Consider the following 9,784-nt stretch of genomic DNA (forward strand, 5'->3'; position numbering starts at 1 on the left):
CCGTCCGTAAAATGGTCACAGTCCTGCCCGCCCCCCCCCCCCCCCGGCACGGCGTGTCACAGGCGCCACGTGCCCGCGGGTGGCAGACAGGGCTTTGCTCCCTGCCCGCTCTCGGTGGGGACGGGGCCTCGCGCTGGGGAAACAAGCAGCCGCCGGGCGGCTGAGCATGGGGGTGCAGGGCACCCCCCTCGCCCCCACCCGGCCAGCCCCGCCCCCAGGCCCCTGCCCCCGAGACCCGGCTTTTATTTTCAGCCGCTGAGCCCGCTGCCTCGCACGGCTGGCTCTCAGGCCTGCAGGTGGGGGCCGCCGCGACTGCCGCGTCCCCGCTCGGGGGCTCAGGGCTGGGGGTCGGACAGCGGGCCCGAGCCTGGGAAGCAAGCCTCTCGCCCGGGCGAGCCAGGGCTCTCTGGGCCGCACGTCTCGTAGGACGAGGCCCAAGCTGAGAGGTCTGTCGGGCGAGGAGGGGGCCGCCGGGGGCCTTCCTCCCCAGGCCTGACCCTGCCCACCCCGGGGGGCGCCTGCCCGGCTCCGCAGCAGCCTTTCTCCGGGGGCATCTGATAGCTGTAAGCAGGAGACAAGCAGTTTGGAAGGAGGAGGGTGGGCCGTGAAGCGGGGCCTCGGGCTGTGCGGCCAACGGGGTCGGGGCAGTAGCAGAATCCGCACAAACACGAGGGCACAAGCGCATGAAACCGGACGGCCTTGAGGTTCAGAACCCGAGCTCGGGCCCAGGGCCACCTGGCCCCGTCCCTGCCCCACCCCCGCACGCTCCGGCTGGGCCTTCTCTGCGTCTCCACGGCTCGCAGCGCTGGGAGGACCCCTGAGGTCACGAGGGTCGCGCCCAGGACAGCGGCCACGCCGGTGCACCTGTCACGGTGCAAGTGCCCGGTGGATGCTGTTCACGCAGGGCTCCGCGTGCACCAAGCACCCTGCTAACCCCTTACGCCATTCCCCTCATTGACTCACAACGAGCTCACGAGCTCCCCCGCTGTCACAGTTGCCAGTACATTTAGGGAAACTGAGGCAGAGGCAGGTAGGGTCCCTCGTCCCAGTGATGCAACTTGTAAGGGACAGAGCCAGGAATGTTTTGGTAACAGCTTTACTAAGATATAATTCAGGGGCGCCTGGTGGCTCAGTCAGTTAAGCATCTGACTTTTTAAAAAGATTTTATTTATTTATTCATGAGCGACACAGAGATAGGCAGAGACACAGGAGAAGGGAGAAGCAGGCTCCCTGCAAGGAGCCCGACGTGGGACTCGATCCCAGGACCCCAGGGTCACAGCCTGAGCCGAAGGCAGACGCTCCACTACTGACTCCATCCCAAAATAAAATCTTTTAAAAAATTACTCTTATTTTAAAACATGTTTTCTTTTATTCTTCCAGATACAATAAATGTGATTAAATATTTTCAATATTTCTTGTTGGAATCTCATTACACTTGCAACGTAACTTGAGAAAAGTTGACGTTTTCCCACCCAGGACCTTCACGCGAAGGGATCATCCTAAGGGATCACCAGGAGAGGGCCTGGCCGGTCAGGGCCAGGGAAGGAGCGGGAAAGCTTGGGGAGAATCAGGAGAAACTTCCAGGAAAGGGGTGTTCCGATCTAGGGCTGGGGAGCTGAGTGATGGAAGGGACAGGACGGGGTCTTCGGCACCAGGGCATGCTGGAAAGAGAGTGCTGGGGGCGAGGCGGCGTCAGGAGGCCACCTGTAACGGGGGCCTGGGCGTGGGGAGAGACCTGGGCACAGAGCCGAGGAACTAGAGGGCTTCCCGGAACTCACTTCTACCCTATTCCCCAGCGGGTGCACGTGGCCTCGTCGTCAGGCCCGAGCAGAGCAAGAGGATGCCCGTGGGTGCCGCACCTTATTAACGAGGCCCTTAAACAACCACATCACAGACCAGGGCGCGCTGATTAGGGGCGGTCACAGCTGCCGCTTCCTAGGTGCCTGTTGTACCAGGCGCTTCACGCGCATCATCGCATTCCGTCCTGCAGCAATGCTGAGGCGAGTGCTGCCCTGATCCCATTTTACAGGTGGGGAAATGGAGGCCGAGAGAGGTTGAATAGTCCGGCGAAGGTCCCGGTGGCTAGGAAATGGCAGGCCTGTGGTCTCCCCATCTCTAAACCCCATCGTCCCGCCCTCGCTTCCTGAACACCTGCTCTGTGCAGGGCTCTGGGCTCTGGGTGGGCCTGCGAGATGAGTCATTCAAGTAGTCACTTCTTCAACAAGCCTTTTTTTTTGAGCTCTTACCGGCACATGGGCTTATTTATAGCATGCCATGCCTCATTCCAGAAAACAGAGACTGAAGGGTAGGGGTGTGGTCGTGTGCCGAGGGACAACGGGAAAGCCCAAGTTGGGAAGGTCAGAAGAACCCAGGACTGACCCAGGCACGCCAGGCACAGGCCTTGAGGTCCTGCACGTTACCCAGACAGTTGTCCCGTGAGCTTCCAGCCGCCCAACCCATCCCACGTGGCGGCAGGTGCATGGAGCCGTCGCGGAGGAGCACCAGGGAGGCCTCGACCGGGGAGCCGGCAGGAAGAGTGCCGAGGAAGGCGAGGAGCGCCGTCCCAGCAGTGCACTTTGGGGTGCTCCCCGGATGCCCTCGGCGCTGGCCCAGGTCCCACAGCATCTGCCGAGGGCACAGGGTGACTGCGCAGGGCGGGTGTGCCTCCCTGACTTGGCGTGTCCACAGCGTCCCTGGGAAAGTCATGGCCAGGTGGCCGCCCGCCAGCTAAATGCAGCCCCCGGGTGAACTCGGTTTGGCCTGAGAAGCGGATTTACGTTGAGTCACAAGAGGGCATGTGCACCCCCATGTGTGCAGGAGCCAAATTATGGAAACTGCCCGCGCCCACCGGCTGGTGAGTAGACGAGGAAGCAGCGGGGTGCATGTGCGTGTGCGTGTGTTCACACGCTGGAGTGTGGCTCAGCATCAAAAAGAATGAAATCTTGCCACGTGCAGGGCCGCGGATGGAGCCAGTGAGGGAAGGCCCGTGCCCCGTGCGCACACCCCCATGTGGGACCTAAGAAACCAAACAAGCAAAGGGAGAAAAGCCAAGAAACAGACCCGAACTCTGGGGAACAAGCTGACCACGGGGGCGGGGGGGCCAGCGATGGGGATTCAGGAGGGCACGTGCTGCGATGGGCACGGGGTGGTGTCTGAAGGGCTCGGTGACCGCCCTGTACCCTGAAACCAATGTAACACGAGGTTATTAACTGGAATTTAAATAAAAACTTTAAAAATGTTGATGGAATTAGTCGTTTAAATAGATTTCACCATAAAAAAATACTATTTCTTTTTATTAAAAGGGTCAGGATTAGGGATCCCTGGGTGGCTCAGCGGTTTAGCGCCTGCCTTTGGCCCAGGGCGTGACCCTGGGGTCCCAGGATTGAGTCCCGCGTCGGGCTCCCGGCAGGGAGCCTCCTTCTCCCTCCACCTGGGTCTCCGCCTCTCTCTCTCTGGGTCTCTCATGAGTAAATAAATAAAATCTAAAAACAAAACAAAAACTTAAAAAAAATAAAACAAAAACGTCAAGGGTTGCATACACGCCATGGGAAGACGCGCCGCCCACGGGGTGAACGTGAACGTTGTGTGGGAGCCCATGGCCCGCGGCACGCCCACGGCCGCGCCTTCGCCCTGCAAGCTGAGGGCCGCGTCAGGCGCTGGGTAAGCACCACTCGGTGGCCTGTCACCCGCTGTGTTGCCAGCTCGGCTGGGCCGTCACGGGGCGAGGCCGCGACCAGGCGCCAGGACGCAAGGACACAAGGACACCGGGGCAGGACGGCCCCCCGCTGGCACTTCACAGGCACTTCTCTGAGCCACGGCTCCCCGTCCTTGGCCCATTTCTCACAGGAGGACATCGGGTCCTGGAGGCACGGGAAGGAGCCCAGCGTCAGGGAGCCGGCCCCAGGCTATCCTACTTCACGCATATCGACTGTCCTCGTCACCTCCCTGCCTCTAGGGAACGCGATCTAACCGCTGAGGGTTAAGGACAGTCCCCCAAACACTTAGCTGTTACTTAGTCTGTCTACCCCCCACCCCCGCCCAGATCCCCGGGTCCCTACACTCTGTCCACATCCACTCGTCCCCCAGATGCCCGGGTACTTACACTGTGTCCACATTACCCTCAACCCAGAACGCCGGTTCCCTTTTGGGGGGAATTTCCAATTGTAAGGAAGGAGAAACCCAGAAGCGCTCCCCAGGGCCAGCATTCCTGGAAAGCCCAGTGAGGCACGGTCCTCGTCAGCACCCCAACCCCACTGGGCAGACAATGGGCATGTGTGAAAATGCAACGCCCACCAAGGAGGTGCTTGTTCCTCAGCTGACCTCGAGTCGGGGCGAGGGGACCCTCGGTAAAGTCCCGCTCCGTAGAGGCTCCTGGATCACACCGCGCCTGCAGCTTTCCAGTGACTGGGGTTCCCCATGTGGTCCCGGCCCTGCCCTTTGCTCCAGCGTGTTGTCTGGTCTCTTGTGGGTCCTGTGAGGCCTCACTGTCCCCCCCAGTCCCTCGTTGCTGAAGACACACAGAGACGGCCCTGGTGACTCACCACCAGGCTTCCAGACGGGTACAAGGTCACAGGCCTGGTGTGGCTTACGGTGCTACGGGGAAATGGCCCCTTCCTGGTGCTCTGGGCGCCGGCCCGGGGACCCCGACCAGGAAAGCCCTCCCCAGACGCCCCAGCACGCTGACGCCGCCCCTGTCGCGAGGCCCCGGACGTGCAGTGTTGCAGGGGCGCAGCCGGCAGGCGCTGTGGCAGCGCCAGCCTCCAGGCCTCTGCGCGCCTCCCGCGGCCCGTTCGTCGGCGTCCTTCTGGCCCTTCCGCGGGCGCGAGAGCGCAGAGGCCGCTGAAGTAGGGCCTGCAGGGGCGGGGCGGGCTGGAAGCGGGCGCACAGAGGGCAGGGCACGGGGCCTGCACGCACATCATCGGGGCTCGGGGGGAGGCCAAGGGAGCGAGCTGCCGAGGCGGGAAGAGAGCTCCGCAGCACAGGACCAGTGAGGACACGTGCGTGCCAGGGGTCCCCTGCCGCTTGGCTCACTCACAGGGAGGCGTAAGGGACTGGCTCTCAGGGCCGCGGGCCTGCGGCCACAGTCCACAAGCAGGGCGGCGGGTGGGGCGGGAGGCACCAGCCTGGGGAGGCGATCCACCCGGGGACCCCAGGTGTTGCTGGCGGGGGGGGCCCCTGGCTGAGCGGCTGAGGCCACGCAGGCCCCGGGGTTGACCCCGACCTCCGGCAGCCTCCGGGGCTGCCCAGGCGACGGTGCACACATCAACCGCACCGAGGGGTCCCGGGCCGCCTCCTTCCGAGGGCCGCTGCTCTGGAGCCCCCCACCCGGCCCCGCGCACCCGCCACGCCGGCCTCAGGGAGAGGAGCCCACAGCCGGAGCCCAGCGCATCTGGGTGGCATCTTCCACGGGGGGCGGCCTGGAGCCCCTGCCGCGCTTGGGGCCAGAGGGCCGGGGTGGGACGGCGGAGCGCGGCGGCCAGGCCCCGACTTTCCGGAGCAGCGATGGAGCGAGGATTCGGTGGCCAGCGCCGTGGCACGCGGGCTCCCCAGGCCGAAGGGCTACGGGACACGCCCCCAGCCAGGCGGAAAGAACCCGCGCCGCTGGCGAGACCTTCACACCCCAGGCGACGCTCAGCCAGAAGGTTAAACAAGCCGTGGCGGCCAGACTCGGAGGCCTGCGGGACGCCAATCCCTGGGCCAGGAGGCCGGGCCTCGGTCCCAGACGGCTCCTCTGCCGACTGCCCGCGCCTTTCCCTCAGGCCCTTGAGCAAGCCTTACCTGCTTCCCAGCACCAGCATCCCCATCTAGTAATGAGGAGTGGGAGCCCTGCCCGGGGAGGTCTCCTCCACTTGTGGGCGTCCCGCCCCCGCCCCCCCCACGGCGGGTGTCTAACGCGTGCTGGCCACCTCGACCTCAGGTTTGCAGCCTGCAAAGCGGGAGAGTCCTAGTCCCCACCTCACTCCACGGGTACAGTGGCTTCGGGGATGGAGCACGCCACGTGGGCCTGGGGAAAGCTCGCGGCGCTCCCCACACCCACGCTGCCCTGAGGTCATCTCGGGCCGCATGGGCCCCCACGGGCCCCCAGCCGCGTGCACAGAGGACGCCGGGCGAGGGGTCAGGGCTCCAGAGCTGGACCTCCCGGGGTGGCGGCCGAGCTCTGCCAGGGGTGGTGCTGGCTCACGAGGGACGTGGAGCGACGACAGCTGGCGTGGAGGCCGGGCAGTGCCCGGCATGGGGCACTCGCTCTGCTGCGCCGGGGACCGCCTCGGACGCCCCAGCGTGAGGCAAGGGAGCAGGGTGGGGCCTGCGGGTCCCCGAGGCTTTGGGGGCGCAGACCCGGTGGGGTCCCGGTCCCTCCCCGCCGGGGAGGGGCACCACCTACCGCCCATGCTGCCCTCCGCAGATGCTTCCCTGAGTGGCCAGGTCTCATCTCCCTCCGATGCCCGGGAGGGGCCTGTCTCAGCGCCCAGCGACCGCGGGGACCCGGGGCTTGCTCTGTCCCAGCAAAGATGCCTGGAAGGTGCTGGACTCGCCGGCCTGCATGGCTCTGTGCAATCTCTCGTGTGGACAGCTTGAAGGACAGCTCACGGCGCCCCGGAAGCACCCCGCAAACCCGCACAGACGCACTGCACACCCGCAGCCCTCGGGCCGAGGCCGGGGCTCTGTCCGTCTGTCCTCCTGCTCGGGTACCGACTCCTACCATCACGCTACTCGGATCCTATCAAAGTTGTGACACGAGGTAGTGGCGAACCTGATTCTCATGAGAGACGGGACCAGGTCATCATCACCCGACGGGAGCGGGGTTCGCTGGTCACCTCCTCACACAGAGCCTGTGCACACACTGGAACCACGCGTTTGTCCTAAGTGTCACGTTTTGACCAGCGAGTGAATCCAAAGCCCAGATTAGGAAGTGACCCACTCCAGGCTCCCAGCCGGGGGAGCTCCCGGAAGGACAGGGAGGTCACGGGACCTTGCAGGGGGCCACCGCTGCCTTCCGGGGCCCCTCTCCCAGTGCACGTCAAGGTCACCTATTGATGGGTCTGGCCCACCTGCCAGCTCTGGACCAGGCCCTTCCTGAGGCCGGAGGCTGCGGGGCACATCTTCCTCTATGTCATGCCCTCCCCCTCAGGCGGCACCCGCTCCCCTAAAGGGTGCTCAGTGTTGAGATGTGGGGGGCGGTCGGGGAGCACATTTCAGAGGAGGGGCCCAGGGTCTGCAGCGCGCCTGCGGGGAGGCCGGGAGGCCGAGGATCGCCTGGGTCCCGTGCCGTCTCCTCCCGCTCTGGGCTCCAAGAGGGGCAGACACTTGCCTCCTCTCATTTCCCCAAGAAGCCACAGGTCAGGGTGTTTGTGGCCTGGCCGCTCACCAAGGCCACAGGCGCTTCCACGGCTCACAGTCCCACCCTGTCCAGTGTCCCTGTGGTGGTCGTTGACGATCCTGCCCTCTACTGTCATCTGAAAACTCCTCCGCGCCCCCAGACTCAGGCAACGAAACACAGACCCACCTAGCCGGTCACCTGGCCTCTTGGGCAAGGAACTTCACCATCGCGAGTCCGAAAAATCGTACCACAGGAATAACTAGTGAATCTGTGAAGAGCACTCCTTCTCGGGGAGCACCCGGAAAGTGCTTCCAGAACGAAAGCCTGTTCTGCCAAAGCACGCGGCGCTGCACTTTGAAAGCAGGTGGATTTCTCGAGCGGGAACGACCTGTGCCTCAGCAAAGTGGACCTAGAGGACTGTGGAAATCTCAGGTGACTTGCACCTCCTCCCTGTGGTTTTCCGGCTTTTCCGAGTCATCCTTAATCAGAAGGAAAAATGAGGACAGGGCAGCACGTGGAGAAGGATGAAGTACCGCAGGGCGGGTGACCTGAGGGGACCTGCCCGCTCCCATCGTGGGTGACCCCGCACACACCCGCAGCAGGTGGGGAGGCTCCTGCGCCGGCTCCCCGAGGTCTGGTGGCCCTTGGCCTCTCTGCGGGGCCTCTCCAGACCTCCCCCACTCACCAGTACTTTGGGGGTGGCCCTGCTGGCTCTGAGGGAGGAGTATGTGATGGTCTTGGGGTCGTGGGTCTGAGCCCCTCCTGGGCGTAGAGGTCACCAAGAACAAATAAGTGGAATTCCCAAATATTTTGAACACACAGAAAACAGAGGAAAGGGTTCAGGCCTGAGATGGAGGAGGATGGCAGGGAGCCACCACGGACGGCACCCAGCTCGGCCCAATCTTGGCGCGCTGCCGACTTTGCTTCAGATATTTTGAATTTCCTGGGAAACAGATCAGCACAGGCAGACTCCACGCCCCGCGTGACTCTTTCTGGCCTCATCCCTAACCGTCCTGCCTAGGGGGACCTGCTATCCTAAAGTAGGTGTCGGATTTCCTGCACATGCTCTAACACTTTTTGGTACCTGTGTCCCTAAGATATACTGATAGGACAGTGCCGAGAGCTCAAAACTTTTTTCACATCACACTGCACCTGTCCCGCAGCCTGAGGTTGGTTTTTGTTTTCCCAGGAAAGGTCTGCGGAGAGGCGGCTGCCTGGGTTTGCAGGCCTGGGCTGGCCGGCGGGGCTGCGCTTCCTGTCTGTCTTCGCCCTCTAGCTCTCCTCCTTGGCGCCCATCGACGTCTTTAACCTCTTTCCTTTTCTTTTGCAGCTGTTGGATTGTCTTCCTGTCGCTCGCTCGCCCCCGCTTTGAACCCACCCCTGCCGGCTCCCAAGCAAGCTCAGACGGGCGCACGCACAGCCCCGACCGCGGAGGCCCGGTGGCCTGGGGGCTGCGCACCTGCCGCCGCCCCCCGCCCCCCCTGCGCACCTGCCGCCGCCCCCCGCCCCCCCCCCCGCGCACCTGCCGCCGCCTCCCGCCCCCCCCCCGCGCACCTGCCGCCGCCCCCCGCCCCCCCGCGCACCTGCCGCCGCCCCCCGCCCCCCCCCGCGCACCTGCCGCCGCCCCCCGCCCCCCCCCCCGCGCACCTGCCGCCGCCCCCCCCCCGCGCACCTGCCGCCGCCTCCCGCCCCCCCCCCGCGCACCTGCCGCCGCCTCCCGCCCCCCCCCCCGCGCACCTGCCGCCGCCTCCCGCCCCCCCCCCCCCCGCGCACCTGCCGCCGCCCCCCGCCCCCCCCGCGCACCTGCCGCCGCCCCCCGCCCCGGCCTCCCCGGCCCCCGCCCACCCCGCTGCCTCCGCCCGGGGGCGCTCACCTCCGTGTCCAGGTGCCACCAGGTGCTGCCCCCCGCGCGGTCCGGCTCCCGGGCTGCCCCGTCCTGGCCGCTGCCCCTGCCCCTGCCCCTGCCCCTGCCCCTGCCGGTTCCGTCCTCACCCGCCGCCGGACTTTAGCCGCGTCTACGCAGCAGCCGGTGAGGCGGGCCGGCGCCGCGCGTCCCCGGGTCGGACGGAGATGCGCCCCCGAGGCCCGAGGCCCGAGGCCGGGGTCCTCCAGCTGCACAGCCCGTGGGCGCCCGGCTGGGGGCGGCGGCCGCGGGGCGGGGCGGGGCGGGGCGGGGGGCGGGCGCCGGCGGCGCGGGGGGCTGGGCCGGGCCGACCGCAGGCCTCGGGGTCCGCGGGGGGGGGGCGGTGACCGGGCCCCGCCCCGCGCCCCCAGGCTGCCCCCGCCGCCCGCTGCGCGCCGCCTCCCCGCGGCGCCCGGCTCTGCCCCCGTGTGCACCGCGCGGGGACCGGGGCGGGGGCGGGGCGGGGCGGGGCCTCCGCGTGCGTCCGCGGCGTGGGGGGCGGGGCGGGGCTGCGGGGCCGGGGCGCGGGGGGCGTGGGCGGGGCCGCGGGGCTGCGCGGGGGG

This window comes from Vulpes lagopus, chromosome 7 (assembly GCF_018345385.1).
Source record: "Vulpes lagopus strain Blue_001 chromosome 7, ASM1834538v1, whole genome shotgun sequence".
Taxonomy (NCBI): domain Eukaryota; kingdom Metazoa; phylum Chordata; class Mammalia; order Carnivora; family Canidae; genus Vulpes; species Vulpes lagopus.